A 22,971-nucleotide genomic window follows, 5' to 3' on the forward strand; every position below is an offset into this window, starting at 1 on the left:
ACCAGAAGTGACTCTAAAATGCAGACCCTCAGGATAGAAGTCTGGAATTGGGTTATTCACCAAGCAGATAACCCCACCACTGCTCATGGAATATGGAATGGTGATAACCCTGGTGTGTCATAACATCACAATTATTAAAATGCCCATACATGGTAGATGGATAGCAGACACAAGTGGAAGAGGAGGCATTGGCTCCAGAGTTTCCATGGAGATGACAGGATTCCAAAATAGCAGAAGCAAGAAGACAATGGAAAGATGGACATAATCACCCTATCAGTCCAGAGTAGAAAACAGTATGCCTTTACCTTTATCATGACGTGCTTAGGAATGAGATGGCTATGAAGCTGATTCGTGAATTGCTTGACTTGTATAACAAGGAAAAAGCATGAGAGCTAGCAAGCAAAAAGCTTGCTGCCACAATGGAAACTGCAATTCCTTGCTCAACTTTAATATCTGAGTCAAATCTTAGATGCAGAGTAACTGATTAAAGCAGAGACCGGGGGAAGGGACCCTGAACATCACTGCAAGAACACCCAACAAATATTCCCACAATTTGTCCCCACAGAGACTGGCTTCTATTTACCAGAGAAACTTTATGCTTAATAAAGGATGTTTCAGTCAAATTCACCTGCTCGCTTCGGAAGATATATAGAGAACTGCTCTTCGAAGACTCATTAATAAAGTGGCCCTAGATTTTAGTTTTACCAAAGCATTACAGTGGACACTTAAATACTTTGCATTTGGAAGGACCTATTTATGGACAATTTCAAACGTATACGAAAGTAGGGAGTATGAAATATTGAACCCACATACTTCCATCACCCAGCTTCAACAAATAGCATTCAAAGGCAATCATTGTTTCATATATATTGCACTCCTCAAGTTCGAAGGAAATCTAAGACATCATACGATTTCAATTAGCACTTCTATTTAAGTTGAGACATTGAGAAAAAGAATTTTATCTTTAAGCCTACTATATTCTATGACTGGTTACCAATACACAATTAATCCTAAATAATTTCAGAACACTAGAATTCAATATTTTCAATACTCTGCCAAGTCATCCTTCTAGTGAACTTTGTGTTTTTTACTCTACAGAAATATGCCTTTATTTTATTCTTCTTCTATAGAAATAAAAAATCTATTCCAATAAAAAGTAAATAAAAAATAAATGAAATATTCAGTCTTTTTAAGGGCTGTTTGATAAAGGATTTGAGATGACTATGGTGCCAGGGGACCCTAAATTCCATGATAATGGTTAGAAAGGAGGCTTACAAAGGCCAGATGTTAATATCGTTCTGCACCAACAAAGCTTAGGGTGGCTACAATGGTTCTGTGGACCTAACCTGGGCTATATTTGTTATATTTATTAGAAGAAATTAACCAAACCTCTGCCTCGTTGGACTGTGCTATTACTGGTGCAATAAATATAATCCTCATCTGTATTCTTTTCAATCCCCATCTGTAAAGAGAATTAGAAGCTGTTTTTATGTAGGAAAAACAGCTTTCACATTCCCTGTCTTCTCCCACAGCTTTGCTTACTCTTATCCTCATGGTGACAATATGGTTGATAAGGATATTTACTGTCTTGAAATTCTACAGAAGGATACACTGGTCAAAAATACTGATAGCCTCATGTTAAGCAGAAAGTGGCAAATACCCTAGATGCTTGCTGTTTTAGTTTGCTAAAGCTACAATATACCAGAAATGGGTTGACTTTTAATAAGGGAATTTATTAAGCTATAAGTTTACAGTTCGAAGGTCATAAAATGTCCAAACTAAGGCATCCAGGGAAAGACACTGTGACTCAGGAAAGGGCTGATGACATTCAGCGTTTCTCTGTCAGTTGGGAAGGCAAAAGATGAAGTCTGCTAGCTTTCTCTCCTGGCTTACCATTTCAAACAGCTTCCCCAGGCGCATTTTCTTTCTGTATCTACAAATGTCTTTCTCTGTGCTGGCTCTGAAGCTTTTTCTAAGATGGTTCCCTCTTAAAGGACTCTAGAGTAAGCGACCAACCATGACCTAATCAAAAGTTCCCACCCACAATTGGGTAGGTCACATCTGCATGGAAACAACTTAGTCAAAAGGATCCCACCCAAAAATATTGAACCAGGATTAAATTCAATTAATTGAAACTGGGGTACACAACAGTTTCAAACTGGCACACTTGGTAATATATCTATATGCCAGACATAAGAAAAAAACCTACAAAGGCTTATTGGTTTACCACTTTGATAAATTTATATATATTTATTGATCTGAGGCATGTCGCAATTTCCACCAAGATAAAGAAAGAGGTATTGTTCATTACACCCTCTACCTTTAAGAAGCATAGTGCTTACTGGAAATTTTGTATTTTGAAAGCAGGACAAGCCACACCTGAGAATTCTGCCCTGATCTATTTATCAGTTAACTCAGAAGGCTATCAGTTTTAACTGGGACCCAAAGAAAAAAGGGCTTTGTAGCAGGACCAAGTTGTGGTTTGAACTTCCCTGCCACTTTGGCCATACAACCTTGGAGGTCCAGTGGTGGTAGAGGATACTCTGGAGTCTCTGGGAAGCCCGAGTAGAAGAGTCACAGAGTTCTAGAGCAAGGTCATGCCTTCTTCAGCAAAGAATTACTCATCACTTGAAATATAGTTCCCAGGCTTGTCCAGATAGCACTAATGAAATAAATGAAAATATAACTCAAACCCTCATTCCACCTACACTATTGAACAGTAACTGTTCTTACATCGTACTTCTGGCCTCATGGAAATTTCCTTGTGCCTAACTGATGAGGGAGGAATATACTCAGCCCTGATTTAATGGATGGGTTGGCTCAATATGTTGGTACGAGCCAAAAATGGACCACTTCTAATTTACAGTCCCACTCAGAGTTGGCCCTAAAGGATAGTGGTGAGGGGAAATCCTCTCAGTGGTTAGAGCTGTGAGAATTCCAGGTCATCAAATTTGTATGAAGGAAGAAATTTAATAAGAAGAAACAGATTCCAATGGCTTGGCTATTCGGTGAAGGACCTCAAATATTAGAAGATGTGTGTTAGGGGGTAGTTAGGGGGAAGATGTGTAGAAAGACATATAAAAATGGGCACAAATTGGTCATATTTTTGTGTTCATGCCTTGCCTCCCAGAAGTTATTCCTCAGAGAGGATGTCCTCACAGATACAATGGACTGGATGACCTATCCAGTGGATGTCAGCCAGCATCAGTCCTGGGCCTCCAAGGTGAACAAGAGAACCGTGAATAACCTTGTTGTCAAGGCTGAAAGCTTTTTGTGGACCCAAAACATAAACTCCCTCTCACCATGGTTACTGCTGAATGCCTGACCTAGCTGCAGCAGTGACTGATTCTGAATCCTTAGTATAGTACCATGCCTCCAGGAGACAAGACTGCCATTTAATAGTAAGTTAGATGCTACAGGCCCCTACCATTTGGATAGGTAAGCAGGTTTTTTGTTTTTTTTTTTACTGGAACTAATACCTACACCAGAGAGGAATTTCTATCCACTACTATGGTACCTCTGTATATATCACAAAGAGGACCTTGTTTATTGATACGAGATTCTCAAAACCTAGCCTCTTGTGGGAGGGTGCAGTATGTTTTCTCACCATTGGACTCTGGGTGTCACACAAGTGACTTGCTTTATCCAACAGTATTGCCATACAGATGACGTAAGCAAAGCCTTGATGTATGCTACCCTGAAACACGGAAGATTCATGGGAGCCTCTCCTGGTGCCTCCTCATCCATTGTAACAACAAGTGGGCAATGGCACACCACAGCCTGATAACGGCAGGAGAGATGGAGGCTCAGTATCCTCAGGAATGAAGATCTGTGCCCTCCCACCAGACAAGCAAACTAGACAAACTAAAGACTGACCAAAGGTTGAGGGATTATAGAATGGCTGGTGCAAGAGGAAGAAAGTAGAATATCAATGTGGCCTCTCCAGATCAGTAGCAAAAGTGAGGATTATACATTTTTCTGCTAAGCTTTGTTTCTTACAAGTTTCTTGGTTTTTGTTGTTGTTTTTAAGCGAGAAATATTGTAGCCACCACCACCTTGAAGATTCAGTGACAGATTTGATGTGGGGTATGTAAGGAACTGAATGCTGCAGAGGGGAGACTGAGAGGAAAGGAGGGAATAAGGGATAGAGAGAAGGAGGAAGAGAAGAAATTGGGAGGGAGGGAGGGAAGGAGGAGGGAAGGAAGACAAGCAGGCGAGAATTTCAAATACTTGAATTTTTCTTAATCTTTTATATAATCTGTAAAATGAGGAGTTAAGTGATTGCAATGATTCCTTCTAACCACAAACATTCCTGAGTCTATACAAGTATTGTACTGAATATGTAGCTAATATATTTTGAAGTAGCTAAAGGAAGAGGAGCAAGTTGAAATTCTGATGTGCTTCTCTGACTTAGGCCCTGCTGTCTGTGGCCGCAGAGGCTCCCCTTGAGTACAAGTTGATTATACTCACTTGGTAAATCCTTTTCCAGTAATGGAAAAAAAATTTGCTTTGAATTGCTCTCTGAAGTATATGTGGGAGATTCCCCTTCAAGAATTTTATCAAAGACTATTTTCTTCAAAATAGTGAACACAGTTTTTAAATTTATAGAAGAAATAAATTTCATTTCCAACTTAATATAGCAGAGATCAAAGAAAATGCAAACACCAGTGAGAGTAATTCAAGTGTAATATATCTGTAATAAGCAATTTGATCTCCAGCCCTAACACTGGGGTCTAGTTCTACAGTAGAATAATTATCTTTAAAAATTTTTTAAAATCAATTATTACCCTTGGTTCTTGCAGTAGTTCGCTAAAGCTGCTGGAATACAATATACCATAAATTAAATGGCTTTTTTTTTTAAAGGGAATTTATTATGTTACAAGCTTACAGTTCTAAGGCCAGAAAATGTCCAAATTAAGGCACTATAAGAAGTTACCTTCACTCAAGAAAGGGTGATGCCATCCCAAGCACCTCTGTCAGCTGGGAAGTCATGTGGCTGGCATCTGCTGGACCCTTGTTCCTGGGTTCTATTGATTTCAGCCTCTGTTTCCTGTGGGGGTTTCTCACTTGGCTTCTATGGCCTTCATTTACCTCCTCTAGGACACAACTCTGGGTTCTGACTCACTTAGCATCTTATAGGAAGGCACATGGCAACGTTTCCTGGACTCTGCCCTTGTCTAGGCATCTGTTCTCTCTGTTGGCACTCTGAGTATCTCCAGACATCCATGCCTCTGTCAGGTTTGAAGCAACTGTTCTCCAAGCATTTGCATCTGTGTCATCTCTGAGCTCTCTCCAAAATGTTTCCTCTTTTAAAGGACCCCAGTAAACTAATCAAGACCCACCTAGAATTGGTGGAGTCACATCTTCCTCAAATAAAAATACCATACCAACAACGGGGCATGTCACCTCTCCGTGGAAGTAATCTAAAGTTTCCACCCCATAATACTGAATCAGGATTGAAGGAAATATGGTTGCCCCACAAGATTGGATCAGGAAAAATGACATGGCTTTTCTGGGTTATATAACAGCTTCGAACCAGCACAGTTCTCAATTTTAGTAACCAAGAAGGAAAGCCAGAGGAGGAAAATCATTCATTCATTCTTATAGATGTATAGTGAATGGTTTTATAATTTACGTCTCAAAAATTCAATACAGAGAATAATATCCAGATGTTGTAGTACTTTTAGAACACAGACATTCACGTGAGTGGTTTAACTTCACTTGCTTATGTAAGGTTTTATTGATACATTTTTGCTATCCGTAGTTACTTCCTGGTGATCCATCCAGTTACATGGCTTTAAATACCATCTAAATACTAACAACTCCCAAATTTATGTCTCCAGCCCAGATCTCTCTCCTGGACACCAGACTCATGCATCCAACTGCCTCCATGATAGGTCCATGTATCTAGTAAATGATCACCTCAAAGCTAACATGTTCAAAATGGAACTCTTGCTCTCCTCCCAAACCTGCCGTCACTGCTCACTTCTCCATTTATCAATGTCCCACCCACCCCCCAGGACAGCATCTTCTTCCCCTACTGCTGCATGCTCAGTGAGCCAGGCCCAGATGCCAGACTTGCAGCCTGTCTCTTCAGACCACTGGTGGTAACTCTGTTAGTCCTCTTCTTCCAAGAAGCCAAGATTGCAAGGATTAAATGTGCAAGGATTTTATTAGGGGAAGTTTCTGTGATGTAGGTCTGACCCACAAGTGAAGGAAAGAGAGAAAGAAGATTGGGAAGAAGCATCTCAGACTACCAGGCACAAAGCCTTCAGGGAGTCCTCAAGTTCAAACTGGGTGACAGAGGACTCCCATGTCTCCCAGGAGTCTAGAAGCAGATTCTCCCCCAGAGTCTCCAGATAGGAGTCCAGGCCTGCCATCACCTTGATTTCAGACTTGTGAGATCCAGAGCACAGGAACCAGCCTAGTCCACTCAGACTTCTGAACTACAGAAACTGGGAGATAATAAATGTATGTTGTTTTAAGCTATAAGGCTTGAGGTAACTTGTTACAGCAGCAACAGAAAACGATCCACACTCTTGCAGTTGGAGATCTGTGAGGTGCATCTTCCTGGCCTCCACACCACCCTATTTAAAATGGCAGCCCACCCCTTGACTCCATATCCCTTATCCCTGCTTTATCATTCTCTATGACACTTATTGCTCTCTAATATTCTATAACATTTGCTTATTTTTATTTTGTTTATTGTCTGTTCTCCTCCACAAGGGAGCACATTCTTATACACTCTGTTCACTGCTGGACCTAAAATGGTACCTGGAACATAATAAGATGCTTTTGAAAGTTGAATGAATGAGTGACTATTAATTCTGCTGCTTTATTTGGTTTGGATTATGGCAGAAGACAAGTGAATGCATGGGATGTGGATCAAGAATCCCAAGAATAGAAGACAATAAAGCTAAAAAAAAGGGCATTGATGCTATTGATTTGCTATCTTCCTAGAGCTTATGTGGTCACTGATAATCTGAATAGCAGCATATTCTGTGAGCATGTTCACAGATAAATTAGTACTCAGATACTTATGACACCTATCTACAAATCTTTTAGCTCATATATTGTTCCACATAGGCTAGGCCCTTTCTCCCTCACCACTCCTTAGGTATCCTGAACTTCGCCACTTAACCCAAGAAAGGTAATAAGCCCTGATTTTGGTATTATAGAATTTTCAAATCACATTGATGCCTATGATCTGGCTATTCTAATGAGGTTATTCATTTGAGATCCAGGAGATATAACCTTCAATTTAGAGGCAAACTGAGCCTCAGAAAGGTAATCATTTACTCAAAGTCATACAACCAATAAGAAGCAGAACCTGCACCCATACCTACGATTTCCAATTTCAAATCCCGTGATCCATTATAACACACTGTTCATTGCTTGATTATTTGGAAATAAAATGATGCAGGAGAAAGGATTACATGTGATTTAAGAGATCTAATTGTGGGAGAGTGAAAAGACTTTGAGGGGAAAACAATCAAGGCATTAATAAGCTTAGGAAGAATAATTTCAAAGCTTTTTTGTGAACATGCCTAAAAATAAGTGGCATGCTTTAAATATGTACACAGTCACTTGTGATTCACCCATGCATTTCATTTAACCTGGATATGACCCTGGGAAAATTCTGCTGGAAACCATGATTTATATGCTCCTTACTCAATTTATTAAGTTCAGAATGAGAGAATCATAAGTACTACTGAAGTCAGAGTATCTTAAACTGTCATCTCTCCTCAAGCCCATTGTGGCTTTCACCAGACTAGAAAAGAACATTAGCTATAAACGCTTTCTTCATAATCCATGCTGACTGCTCTCCATTCATGCTTCTAAAAAAGGAGGCTATCATGATTGTTCCTAGAACAATGGACCGATAAGATTTTTATGGCTATAAAAGTGAATTTTTGATGATTTTGGAAAAAACCATTAAGAGTTGGAAAAACATTACCCAAAATTCCAGAGGCACTGATTGTTAACATTTTTAACATGCCTCTTTTCAATATATTCATTTTTGCATATTATGAAATTTCATTAAATTGAAGTCCGTTTAATTCTCTGTCCCCTAATCCACTTCCGCCTTCCCCAGAACCATTTTCAAAAATGTGACATACATCTCTTCCTTCAAATAGTTTATATTTTCCTACATATGTGTATGTATGCAATATTTTATTTTTTAATTTTTGTATTAATGTTATCATACTGTACTAACCCTCTCTATGGCTCACTTTTTTCATTCACTTTTTTGATTATACATATTGTAAAAAATAAATGTATTGTTCATGAATTTTAATGCTATACAGCATTTTGGCATATGACTAAACCAAAATATATTATTCCCTCTGGATAGTATTTGGTTCTTTTCAATTTTTCTTATATGCAAAAAAAACACTACAATGGATATTCTTGAAATATGACTTCCTGGAGCACATTTCTCTGGATGATATTTTTAGAACAGAAATTGTCAGACCATAGGGTATACACAATTTAAAACTACATTTGCTGTTGCCAAATCTCTCTCTAGGTAATGAAGCAGCACAATTCACATTATCACCAGCAGGATATGAGGGTTCTTTTCCTCACAGGCCTGCTAATACTTGAGATATAAATTTTACTTTATATGTCATATGTTTCAAATATCTTACTTTGACTTGACATTTGTCCTTTAAATTGGATTATGGTACCCATCCCAAACTTTGAAATCTGGTCTATAACTACTTATTAAAATGTACTTTAGAATTTATTGCTTTTTTGTATATATATATTTCATAACAAAAATGTTTTTAAAAAATTGGTTTACAGTAGATGTTTCCTACTTGGTTATAGTCAAATTTATTAAACTTTTCCTCTAAGTTGTGCTCTTTTGTATCTTAAAAAATCCTCTCTTGACATTAAGTCTTTGAATTGGATGTTTACTGTTTACCACTCCAGAGCTACTCTCCACCTTTCTTCACCCTGCCTTGGGCTCAGGAGGGCTCATCTCTATAGATTGAATCAACTGAGTTCTTGGCCTCTGGCTTCAAGTTGGGTTTGGCCAATGGGAAGTATGATGGTTAAGCTCATGAGTCAACGTGACCAGGTTTTGGTGTCCAGCTTTTGTGTAAAACATGCACTAGCCTGATTGTTATTGTGAAGACATTTCATGGAATTTGATCATTAATAAGTTGATTGCATCTGTGACTGATTACATCTATATTAGTTGAGGAGATTGCCTTCAGCAATAAGCGAAGTCTCATCCAATCTGTTGAAAGCTTTTAAAAGAGAAATGATTATTTCTGCAGTCAGAAGAGAGAATGTACATTTATGCTTCAGCCAGCCAGCTTCTCCTGGGGAATGCATCAAAACCCTTCATCAGAGTTTCCAGCTTGTGACCTGTCCTTTGGGCTTGCTCATCCCCACAATTGTGAGAGACAATTCTTATAAAAATCTCATAACATTTACAGATTTCTGCTGTCGGTTCTGTTTTCTTAGAGAACACAGATGAATACAAGGGTTATTGCAAGAGATCAAAAGGCAGGAAGAAAGAGAAGTTGAGATATTTATACGCTTGATTTGTTTCCTGCCTTGTGCGAGTTTAGAAATGATTGTGTTTCCCTATCTGAGGTTGCAGCTCCTGTCAAAAGGCCCCTTTCTAGAACTGCAGACCACACAGTTCTGGTAAATGCTCCCTCCCCTTGCATCTCCAAGGCTAGGGAGAGTCACCGTAACTGCTGTTGGCTATTGCCAACACCGGAGTGCTTCACCATCCCATATTGGTTTCCCTTAATCATGTCCACAGTTTTGTAAACATTCCAGTTATTAAACTCTGTTCAATTACTGCTTTTGAGTAACCACCTGTTTCCTTCCCAGACCCTTATCAATATAGTCATAAATATATTTTCCTAATAGTTTTCATTTTTTCTTTAGGATTTATTTAGTCAAATGGTATGAGGTCAGGAACTAATTTCATTTTTTTTCCTCGTATGGAAAGGTATGCAACACCATTTATTAAATCATTCTTTCTTTGTCCACTGAGGTAGAAGGTCATTTATATCAAACACCAAGGAAACACATGTACTCGGGTCTTTTGGAGGTATTTATGTACTTCTAGAGAGTAAAGACAATTAATGTCTTTATGAATAGAAATAGTATATACTTCGTGTTATTATAGATGGGAGGATTTAGTTAATACTTGTCCATTACTTTGATCAATATACACAGTAAGTGCTGAAAATATCAGTTATATTGTTTTCATTAATATTTGTGATATTTGCATAAATCATGCATTTTTAATGACTAGAGCTTCATAATTAATGTTGACATCTGCTAGGTCATTCCCTGTTCTGGTGTTTTAAAAAACAAAATTTTCTTGAACTGTTAAGCATTTTTCCTTTGAACATTATAACAAAAGCATTTTTCTAAAAAATATGGTACTAGAAAAAAATTTCAGAAAAATCCACAGAACTGTACTCTAAGTTAAACCATGGACTACTATGAATAATGCCATTAAGCTGGTAGAATTGGACAGGCGGTCCCCTTAGGCCGCGGCGGCTGGTGCTCCCACCACACGAGGCCCCCCGGAACAACTGAGATAGTTGGGTCGGAAATCCCCAGACTGCGGAGAACAGTGACCGGGGGATCCCTTCCAAACACGTGACTCCCCCGTCGGCTGGGAACAGTGTACTCTCCCGGGCTGCGACAGTTGGCGCCCTCCCGCCACGCTTGGTGCCCCGGGCCGACTGGCTAATTTGGCCGGACGCTCTCCTGTGCTGCGACGGCCGGCGACCCTCCCTGCGTTTGGAACCCCGGGCCGGCTGGCATTCTTCCAAGACGCTTCGGTTGCCGAACCTCCCTTACGGCGAGAGTTTTCCAGAGTTGAGGGACCCACAGCAACTTTCGCTGGTGGAACCCACAGACAGGCGTGTGCCACGAGCGCCACCTACTGGGCAGGATAGGAAGAACAGAACCCAGAGATTGCGCAGAAAAATCTTTCAACCTGTGCGGTCGAACACCCGGGGAAATCTGACGAAATGCCCAGACGCCAGCAGAAGATAACGGATCACGCTCAGAAAATTGAACATATGGCCCAGTCAAACGAAGAAACCAATAGTTCAAATGAGATACAGGAGCTGAAACAACTAATGCTGAATATACGAACAGAAATGGAAAACCTCTTCAAAAACGAAATCGATAAATTGAGGGAGGACATGAAGAAGACATGGGCTGAACATAAAGAAGAAATAGAAAAACTGAAAAAACAAATCACAGAACTTATGGAAGTGAAAGATAAAGTAGAAAAGATGGAAAAAACAATGGATACCTACAATGACAGATTTAAAGAAACAGAAGATAGAATTAGTGATTTGGAGGATGAAACATCTGAATTCCAAAAAGAAACAGAAACTATCCGGAAAAGAATGGAAAAATTTGAACAAGGTATCAGGGAACTCAAGGACAATGTGAATCGTACAAATATACGTGTAGTGGGTATCCCAGAAGGAGAAGAGAAGGGAAAAGGAGGAGAAAAACTAATGGAAGAAATTATCACTGAAAATTTCCCAACTCTTATGAAAGACCTAAAATTACAGATCCAAGAAGTGCAGCGCACCCCAAAGAGATTAGACACAAATAGGCGTTCCCCAAGACACTTACTAGTTAGAATGTCAGAGGTCAAAGAGAAAGAGAGGATCTTGAAGGCAGCGAGAGAAAAACAATCCGTCACATACAAGGGAAACCCAATAAGACTATGTGTAGATTTCTCAGCAGAAACCATGGAAGCTAGAAGACAGTGGGACGATATATTTAAGTTACTAAAAGAGAAAAACTGCCAGCCAAGACTCCTATATCCAGCAAAATTGTCCTTCAAAAATGAGGGAGAAATTAAAACATTCTCAGACAAAAAGTCACTAAGAGAATTTGTGACCAAGAGACCAGCTCTGCAAGAAATACTAAAGGAAGCACTAGAGTCAGATACAAAAAGACAGAAGAGAGAGACATGGAGAAAAGTGGAGAAAGAAGGAAAGTCAGATATGATATATATAATACAAAAGGCAAAATGGTAGAGGAAAATATTATCCAAACAGTAATATCTCTAAATGTCAATGGACTGAATTCCCCAATTAAAAGACATAGACTGGCAGAATGGATTAAAAAACAGGATCCTTCTATATGCTGTCTACAGGAAACACATCTTAGACCCAAAGATAAATATAGGTTGAAAGTGAAAGGTTGGGAAAAGATATTTCATGCAAACAACAACCAGAAAAGAGCAGGAGTGGCTATACTAATATCCAACAAATTAGACTTCAAATGTAAAACAGTTAAAAGAGACAAAGAAGGACACTATATACTATTAAAAGGAACAATTAAGCAAGAAGACATAACAATCATAAATATTTATGCACCGAACCAGAATGCCCCAAAATACGTGAGGAATACACTGCAAACACTGAAGAGGGAAATAGACACATATACCATAATAGTTGGAGACTTCAATTCACCACTCTCATCAATGGACAGAACATCTACACAGAGGATCAATAAAGAAATAGAGAACCTGAATATTACTATAAATGAACTTGACTTAACAGACATTTATAGGACATTACATCCCACAACAGCAGGATACACCTTTTTTTCAAGTGCTCATGGATCATTCTCAAAGATAGACCATATGCTGGGTCACAAAGCAAGACTCAACAAATTTAAAAATATTGAAATCATACACAACACTTTCTCGGATCATAAAGGAATGAAGTTGGAAATCAATAATAGGCGGAGGGCCAGAAAATTCATAAATACATGGAGGCTCAACAACACACTCTTAAACAACAAGTGGGTCAAAGAAGAAATTGCAAGAGAAATTAGTAAATACCTAGAGGCAAATGAAAATGAAGACACAACATATCAAAACTTATGGGACGCAGCAAAGGCAGTGCTAAGAGGGAAATTTATTGCCCTAAATGCCTTTATCAGAAAAGAAGAAAAGGCAAAAATGCAGGAATTAACTGTCCACTTGGAAGAACTGGAGAAAGAACAGCAAACTAATCCCAAAGCAAGCAAAAGGAAAGAAATAACAAAGATTAGAGCAGAAATAAATGAAATTGAAAACATGAAAACAATAGAGAAAATCAATAAGACCAGAAGTTGGTTCTATGAGAAAATCAACAAGATTGATGGGCCCTTAGCAAGATTGACAAAAAGAAGAAGAGAGAGGATGCAAATAAATAAGATTAGAAATGAAAGAGGAGACATAACTACTGACCTCACAGAAATAAAGGAGGTAATAACAGGATACTATGAACAACTTTACGCTAATAAATACAACAATTTAGAAGAAATGGACAGGTTCCTGGAAAGACATGAACAACCAACTTTGACTCAAGAAGAAATAGACGACCTCAACAAACCAATCACAAGTAAAGAGATTGAATTAGTTATTCAAAAGCTCCCTAAAAAGAAAAGTCCAGGACCAGACGGCTTCACATGTGAATTCTATCAAACATTCCAGAAAGAATTAGTACCTACTCTCCTCAAACTCTTCAACATAATCGAAGTGGAGGGAAAACTACCTAATTCATTCTATGAAGCCAACATCACCCTCATACCAAAACCAGGCAAAGATATTACAAAAAAAGAAAACTACAGACCAATCTCTCTAATGAATACAGATGCAAAAATCCTCAATAAAATTCTAGCAAATCGTATCCAACACATTAAAAGAATTATACATCATGACCAAGTAGGATTCATCCCAGGTATGCAAGGATGGTTCAACATAAGAAAATCAATTAATGTAATACACCATATCAACAAATCAAAGCAGAAAAATCACATGATCATCTCAATTGATGCAGAGAAGGCATTTGACAAGATTCAACATCCTTTCCTGCTGAAAACACTTCAAAAGATAGGAATACAAGGGAACTTCCTTAAAATGATAGAGGGAATATATGAAAAACCCACAGCTAATATCATCCTCAATGGGGAAAAATTGAAAACTTTCCCCCTAAGATCAGGAACAAGACAAGGATGTCCACTATCACCACTATTATTCAACATTGTCTTGGAAGTTCTAGCCAGCGCAATTAGGCAAGAAAAAGAAATACAAGGCATCAAAATTGGAAAGGAAGAAGTAAAACTATCACTGTTTGCAGACAATAAGATACTATATGTAGAAAACCCAGAAAAATCCACAACAAAATTACTAGAGCTAATAAATGAGTACAGCAAAGTAGCAGGCTACAAGATCAACATTCAAAAATCTGTAGCTTTTCTATACACTAGTAATGAACAAGCTGAGGCGGAAATCAAGAAACGAATCCCATTTACAATCGCAACTAAAAGAATAAAATACCTAGGAATAAATTTAACCAAAGAGACAAAAAACCTATATAAAGAAAACTACAAAAAACTGTTAAAAGAAATCACAGAAGACCTAAATAGATGGAAGGGCATACCGTGTTCATGGATTGGAAGACTAAATATAGTTAAGATGTCAATCCTACCTAAATTGATTTACAGATTCAATGCAATACCAATCAAAATCCCAACAACTTATTTTTCAGAAATAGAAAAACCAATAAGCAAATTTATCTGGAAGGGCAGGGTGCCCCGAATTGCTAAAAACATCTTGAGGAAAAAAAACGAAGCTGGAGGTCTCGCGATGCCTGACTTTAAGGCATATTATGAAGCCACAGTGGTCAAAACAGCATGGTATTGGCATAAAGATAGATATATCGACCAATGGAATCGAATAGAGTGCTCAGATATAGACCCTCTCATCTATGGACATTTGATCTTTGATAAGGCAGTCAAGCCAACTCACCTGGGACAGAGCAGTCTCTTCAATAAATGGTGCCTAGAGAACTGGATATCCATATGCAAAAGAATGAAAAAACCCATCTCTCACACCCTATACAAAAGTTAACTCAAAATGGATCAAAGATCTAAACATTAGGTCTAAGACCATAAAACAGATAGAGGAAAATGTTGGGAGATATCTTATGGATCTTACAACTGGAGGTGGTTTTATGGACCTTAAACCTAAAGCAAGAACACTGAAGAAGGAAATAAATAAATGGGAGCTCCTCAAAATTAAACACTTTTGTGCATCAGAGAACTTCATCAAGAAAGTAGAAAGACAGCCTACACAATGGGAGACAATATTTGGAAACGACATATCAGATAAAGGTCTAGTATCCAGAATTTATAAAGAGATTATTCAACTCAACAACAAAAAGACAGCCAACCCAATTACAAAATGGGAAAAAGACTTAAACAGACACCTACCAGAAGAAGAAATACGGATGGCCAAGAGGCACATGAAGAGATGCTCAATGTCCCTGGCCATTAGAGAAATGCAAATCAAAACCACAATGAGATATCATCTCACACCCACCAGAATGGCCATTATCAACAAAACAGAAAATGACAAGTGCTGGAGAGGATGCGGAGAAAGAGGCACACTTATCCACTGTTGGTGGGAATGTCAAAGGGTGCAACCACTGTGGAAGGCAGTTTGGCGGTTCCTCAAAAAGCTGAATATAGAATTGCCATACGACCCAGCAATACCATTGCTAGGTATCTACTCAAAGGACTTAAGGGCAAAGACACAAACGGACATTTGCACACCAATGTTTATAGCAGCGTTATTTACAATTGCAAAGAGATGGAAACAGCCAAAATCTCCATCAACAGAAGAGTGGCTAAACAAACTGTGGTATATACATACGATGGAATATTATGCAGCTTTAAGACAAGATAAACTTATGAACCATGTAATAACATGGATGGACCTAGAGAATATTATGCTGAGTGAATCCAGCCAGAAACTAAAGGACAAATAATGTATGGTCCCACTGATGTGAACGGACATTCGAGAATAAACTTGAAATATGTCATTGGTAACAGAGTTCAGCAGGAGTTAGAAACAGGGTAAGACAATGGGTAATTGAAGCTGAAGGGATACAGACTGTGCAACAGGACTAGATACAAAAACTCAAAAAATGTGCTGTCGCCAATTGTAATAAATGTTCCAGTGCAAGATATTAGTAATAAGGTGATATATGAGACTCCCGAATTTGGTGCATGATTGTTTTATAAACCCACCACTTCTCCAATTAAAAGAAAAATTGTCTATATCATAATTCTAATTATTATATTTTATATACCTCATATGTATATCCTAATTTACCTATCCATTTTCCCAATTTTGAACATCATAATGTTCCCAGTTTTCACTATTATCAGCAGTTTTAACAAATATTTTTGTATAAAGCATTACTGATAAATCTGATTACTTTAGGATAACACTCTATAATTAATGAATCAAAGTGGGTGGATATGCCAGTTTGAAAGAACATATATACCCTAGAAAAGCCATGTTTTAATGATAATCCCATTTTGTAAAGTCAGCTATTTCTTCTAATCCCTATTCAGTACTGTACATTTGAAACTTTAATTAGATTATCTCTCTAGAGATGTGACTCAGTCAAGAGTGGTTGTTAAACTAAATTAGGTGGAGATGTGTCTCCACAAATTCTAGGTGAGTCTTTACTGGAATCCTCTAAAACAGGAAACATTTTGGAGAAAGCTTGAGATTCTGAAAAAGCAGAGAATGCCGCAGCACCATGAAGCAGATGGTCCACCAGCCAGAAACTTTTGCAGATGAAAAAGGAAAATGCCTCCCAGGGAGCTGGAGAGGAAGCTAACAGATGATGCCGTGTTCGCCATGTGTTCTTCCAGCCGAGAGAGAAACCCTTACCATAGTCACCATGTGCTTTTCCAGATGAGAAAGAAACTCTGACCATGTTCACCATATGTGCCTTTCCACTTGAGAGAGAAACCCTGAACTTCATCGAACTTCTTGAGTCAAGGTATCTTTACCTGGATGCCTTAGATTGGACATTTCTATACACTTGCTTTAATTGGGACATTTCCATGGCCTAAAAACTGCTGACTTGCAACTTATTAAATTCCCCATTTTCAAAGCTATTCTATTTCTGTTATATTGCATTCTGGTAGCTAGCAAACTAGAACAGTGGAACTCAGAGACCTGAGGGGTGTAGAACTGCTATACCAGGAGGTAAATTCCCAAGCAGTTTTACCTTGCAGTTTATCTAGGTAAAGCAGCTTAAATTGCCTAAGTGTAGTCTTTGAAGAAAATTGCAGATGCAATTCCAGTTAAAAGAGAAGCACACACTGAAGTAGGAGGATGGAAAGAGAATACGTGAGAGATCTGGGCAAAGCATTAACACAGTCCATCACAGCAGGTCTATGGAGGCATAAGTAGATGTTAGGTGCAAAGCTCTATTACATGTCAGAGACCATACCAACTCTCTGCTTACAGGCAATGCTAAGTGGGATACTTTATCAGCAAATCAGATGCTCTATGAACCCGAGAATGGTTCAGACTGAGGTATTTGAGGACAAAAAAACAACCCACTCCTGGAATATGAATTCAATTCCATTGAGGACAAACCACTGTCCATTTCAGAGTGGAAAGTATCTGATATAATCAACTTGCCACTAAGAGGCTGATTAGTTACCTCCAAGACAGTATTGGCTTGCAGGCTTAAATTCAGTCTCTGTGACTGTTGGGTTAGCCCTTCAGCAGCAGTGAAGAGTCCATGCTAGTGGGCCTATGTACAGCTAGCCTCTCTTCACCATAGCTTCTCCACTCATGCACTCTTTGCCTAAGCCCTGGACAGCTAAAGAAGGAGACTGATTGATATTTAGTAGGTTAATTATTCATTATACCTGTATATTAGTGTCTCTTTTGCAGTGGATGCTCTTGGGTGGACATTCAACATATGATACCAAGATACTTACATTTTGTACCTACTCCATTGGTTGACCAATATGCCTCTTCCCCAGACCTCTTTGTCCTCAACCTTTCAATGTTACTTCTTTTGGGCTCCTGACCCACCAGCCAAGCCATTCTCCAACACCCATGAGTCCAAATAAATTCTTATTTTCTTTTAATGCAAAGTGGATGACCAGACGGTGCACCTGCCCATGAAGAAGATTTCTGCTCACTGCTATCTTTCAGAGCCAATGCTAAATGGGACCATACCCACTTATACCAAGTCATGAATCAAGCACAAGGTTTTTCCTCCACAATTGAGGTTCTCAGTAAGCCCATCCACGTGAGTTGAGGGAAAGGCACTGGTATAGAGTGATGGGACCCATTAAAGTCTGGGAACGCCTTGGGCCTAAACCCATGTATTTCACCTTTATAATACAATGGATTTCAACTGAGTCCCTCCAGCATTAAGTCTTGGTGGGTCTGTCAACCTAGTTATCATAGGTTATCCAATGGTCAAATAATCAGTGTCTTCTAGGGTCCAGAATAAGACCAGAAGCAGTTTACATTTAGTTCCTTGCTGATGATGGTGTGACCTTGCTCCACAACCTAAGGGCCTGGGCTGGGTGTTCCTTTGTGGCTTGCCAGAACCAAGCTATGGAAACAGCCTCTACCAAGGCACAGAGGCATGAAGTACCCACTGGTCTTAGAAAATTCTCAGCATGTATCTTTATCTTCCAACACAAACAGCAAGTAAGGCTGTGACTTCAGGTGAATCCCCAGCCTCAGCCTGATCCTCAGGGATATCGAGAATATAAATAACAGTACAGAGTTTGTTCCATTTTATAGAAGTAAGCTGATCTCTCATTTTTCTGTATCAGTGACTAGCCTGCACCAGGTGGGGGAGGGTAGGTAAATTCCCAAGCACTTTTACCTCCCAGTTTATCTAGGTAAAGCAACTTAAATTACCTAAGTGTAGTCTTTGAAGAAAATTGCAGATGCAATTCCAGTTAAAAGAGAAGCACACACTGAAGTAGGAGGATGGAAAGAGAATACGTGAGAGATCTGGGCAAAACATCAACACAGTCCATCACAGCAGGTCTATGGAGGCATAAATAGATGTAAGGCACAAAGCTCTATCACATGTCAGAGACCATACCAACCCTCCGCCTGCCCCCAGTCAACCAAAACCAACCCTTGATTTCAATAAAAACAATATTCAGCAAATTCTTTATATTGTTTGTAATATATACATAGATTCATAGATTATTTGTTAATTCCTCAGCTCTAATACATTTCCTTTACTTGAATTTTTGATAAAAAAGAAAAAGTATTTCCTAGGCTTTAAATTCATTATGTTATGCCTTGGAGTTAGTTCTCTTTATTCTGATTCAACAAATGACATTTTGGTACTAGCATTATTATTAAAAACCCTTAGGCCCATGCTATTTCCTTTTCTAGGTTTAAATCCAGTATTTTGAAGTGCAGTTGAAGTTATTGAGGGCATTTTCACCAAAAATAACTTCTGATTAAGATTGATGTTGTATTCACGTACATGGCTCTAGTTTTAAAATACATATGGGTACTTGGTTGACATAGTAGGAAAACTTTTTGCAGGGATGATAAATATGAGGAAAGGGGACATGTGGGCATAGTATCATTAGGGAGGAATGAAGGTTACTTTTAAAAAATAGGACAGTATAATTTGTGACACATGAAGGAGCTCAAATTTTTAAAATGAATAAAATGCTGGTGATAGTTATTTTAATTTTGAAACAAATAGTTCTCTATTTTCATAATTATATGGTGTTTTGGGGTCATATACTCTGAAAGAGTATGATACATAGTATGACATTTTAAAAGTATGGTTTAGCCATTGGGCTAATCGCAAGTGAAAAATGAAGTGATTTGTTCCATGAAACTCAAGAGATCGCACAGCCTAATTATCCCATTGCTTCCTCTGGCATAATCTCCAGGTCTGTTGTTTAAAGATGCTAATTCTCTGAGGAGGCTTTTAGTATTTTACTTCTGCGCTGTTTGTCCCACACTGGAAACAGGGCAGGTATTAGAAATGTCACGTTGTTTCCAAAGCACAAACCTCCATTAATCGTTTGTATTTATGGTTTACCAAGAAATGATGTCACTAAGTGGAAAAGGAATGCTGAGAATGCTCTAAGATCAGTGTGTACTTCATGCCTCTGTGCCTTGGTAGGGGTTGTTCCCATAGCCTGGTTCCTCTTTACTCCCCTCTGCGATTGCATTTCTGCTTATATTCAAGGTCCACTTCAGATAACAGCCCTGTGACGTCTTTCCTATTATCCCAAGTAAAAAAGCACCCTCACCCTCTCCTTTGCTGATACAAGAATGAGTATCACTGTTTCTCTCTAATTCTGGGCCTGCTTATCTAACTATCCTTTTTACACTTTAAAGTCTTAAACTGCATCCTTCTCATTACTGTGTCTCCAGAACTCAGAACAATGCTTGGCATACAATAGGCTCTCAATGAATGTATACACCATGTGGAGTTCACTTCACCCAAGCAGTACCTGTTATACAGATGCCTCTTTGCAAATGTTTTTAGAATTGAATAGAATTTTTTCACATATGAGACAAATATCTGATTATTATTTTCATTTTCTTAACATTATCCAAATGGCACTAATAACAATAGATCGATGCTTAGTGCCATTGCCATGGGCAGTCCATAATGGCATTTAGGAATGAGTAATTGGCTTCAACTTTCTTCAATAAAAGCCCATAAACAGAAACCACTATACATGTATCCTGGCATTGAGCAATTAAGTAAATGGATGGTGGAAGGTGGGAGCCAGGTTTCTCATTGTTGGAATGGGAGGTTACAAAGACAAAATGGGGAGAAGTCTAAAATGATCTAATCTGTAATAGATTAGAGTTGGAGACAGCACTATGAACTCATGTTTAGTTTAATATAGAGAGTTAGATTTATGGATATGTGTATATACTTGGGTTAGTATACACACATAAATTTCCTTGCTCTGTCAGCTGAGTAAACCTAGAAGCAACAGTAATGAGCATTCCTAGTAGACAAGGCTCAGTTTCTGCACCCTTCTCAATCAAAGGAACCCTGGCTCCTTGGAGAAATGGCTGATTCTAGGGCTAAGGCAAGAAATATACAAGATGAGCCTGGAGCCCATTTTAGCCCCAGAAAGTGAGGAAATTGTGGTAGATTGAATTATATATCCAAACAAACACATGTTCTTAATCTTAATCTGCAGTCCCGTGAATGTGAACCCATTCATATAATATAACATAGATACAAAGCAAAAAAATTTAAAAGCAACAGTTTTCAAAGCACTCTTCAACAAGTAGTTACAGAACAGATCTTAGAGTTTATCATGGGCTACCGTATGATCCTCTCCTATTTTTTATTCTAGCTGCTCCAGAATATAGGAGACTAGAGGGCTTAAATATTTTTTTTTAATCACAATTGACTTTTTTCTTTCTTTTTTTTGGAAAAATAACATATAAACAAAAAAGCTCTACATCTCAAATCACAGAACATATTTCAGAGTTTGCCATGGGTTGCAATTTCACATTTTAGGTTTTTACTTCTAGCTGCTCTAAAACACTGGAGACTAAGAGATATCAATTCAATGATTCAGCATTCATATTCATTTGTTAAATCCTATCTTCTCTCTATAATTCCACCATCACCTTTGATCGTTCCATCCTTCTCTTTAGGGGTGTTTGGGCTATGGCAATTCTAAATTTTTCATATTGGAAGGGTCTGTCACTAATATGGGGTAGGGAGATGGAATTATCTGATATTCTGGAGAGGTTGGGCTAGGTTTCAGGACTTCCCTGAACCAGGGACCTGTCTGGAGGTTGTAGGTTTCTGGAAAGTTACTCTAGTGCATGGAACCCTTGTGGAATCTTATATATTGCTAAATAGGACCTTTTTAAAGTTTATTTTTCGTGAAGGAGTAGCCAACTGACTCAAGGTGAATCTTAATCCATATTACTGGATGTCTTATAAAGAAAAGAAACTGGAAGCTAGGAGTCAGAAAGCACCACAGAGAGGAGCAAGAAGCCAGAAGTTGGTGGAAATTGGAAGACTAGACACGAGTGAAGAGAAATCATCATGTGAAAAGAGGCAGAGATGCAAACCAAGAAGCTCCAAACATTGCAGGAAGCCAACATCGGGATGCCACAGATTTCAGGAAGAAAGCAAGTCTTGCCAACACCTTGATTTTGGACTGCTAGCCTTCCAAACCATCAGCCAATAAATTCCTACTGTTCAAGCCTAACCATTGTGTGGGATTTGCCATACAGTCTGGTAAAGTAAAGCAGAAATACTCAAAGGGAAAAGAATGCAATGCTGGGGGAATATGTCAAAGGGACACAGAAGCCAAATGAGAGAGCTCTCCATCACCAAAGCTAGAACAATTTGAGCCACAGAATGAAGTGATATTGAATTATAATCCAACATATAAAGTAAATATCCATGAGTCAATACATATTGTGTTGATGAACAAATAAATAAAAGAGAAGAGTAAACCTCTCATGAGAGAATTTCAAATAATTTCTCTGCCCTCAGGGAGGTGGAATGTAACTCCCAATGTGGGCTGGACAAGTACAGTAACTGTCCAAAAAGTTAGCATAAAGAGGGGTGGGGGGGAGAGCAATTTTACCATGGAAAAAACTGACAAATAGTACTGCAGCCAGGTGACCCAGGTAGACATCAACAGTGATAAGTCATTTTGTTAGCATATACCCTTGATATGATATGATAAGAATGATGATTTTGTTCTCTGGCTTTTTTCTTAAAAACCCATAATACTAGTCTAGCCATGATAAAAAGATCAGACAAATCCCAATTCAAGGAAGTTTTACAATTCACCTCTGCTTCATGGGTGATAGGAGCAAAGGAGCTCCAGAAATATCCACACCCCCCCCCCAATTCCCTATCTCAAAGGAGGTGGAGAAGAGCCTACCCTCCAGGAAATTCTGAAGATCAGAGGATCCCCTGAAAGCCTTCATCCCTGAAAATTGTGTTCTTTTCTCTCACACAAACCCCAGAGACTCCCATCAAGGTTACACTCTCTCCTTCCATCTCTTCTTAAAGATGTTCCAAACCTACCCCTATCTCACCAGCAAAACTCAAATCTCTTATTCTCTATGCACTCACTTCTTCCTTCATT

This window comes from Tamandua tetradactyla, chromosome 6, assembly GCF_023851605.1.
Source record: "Tamandua tetradactyla isolate mTamTet1 chromosome 6, mTamTet1.pri, whole genome shotgun sequence".
In the NCBI taxonomy this organism is placed as follows: domain Eukaryota; kingdom Metazoa; phylum Chordata; class Mammalia; order Pilosa; family Myrmecophagidae; genus Tamandua; species Tamandua tetradactyla.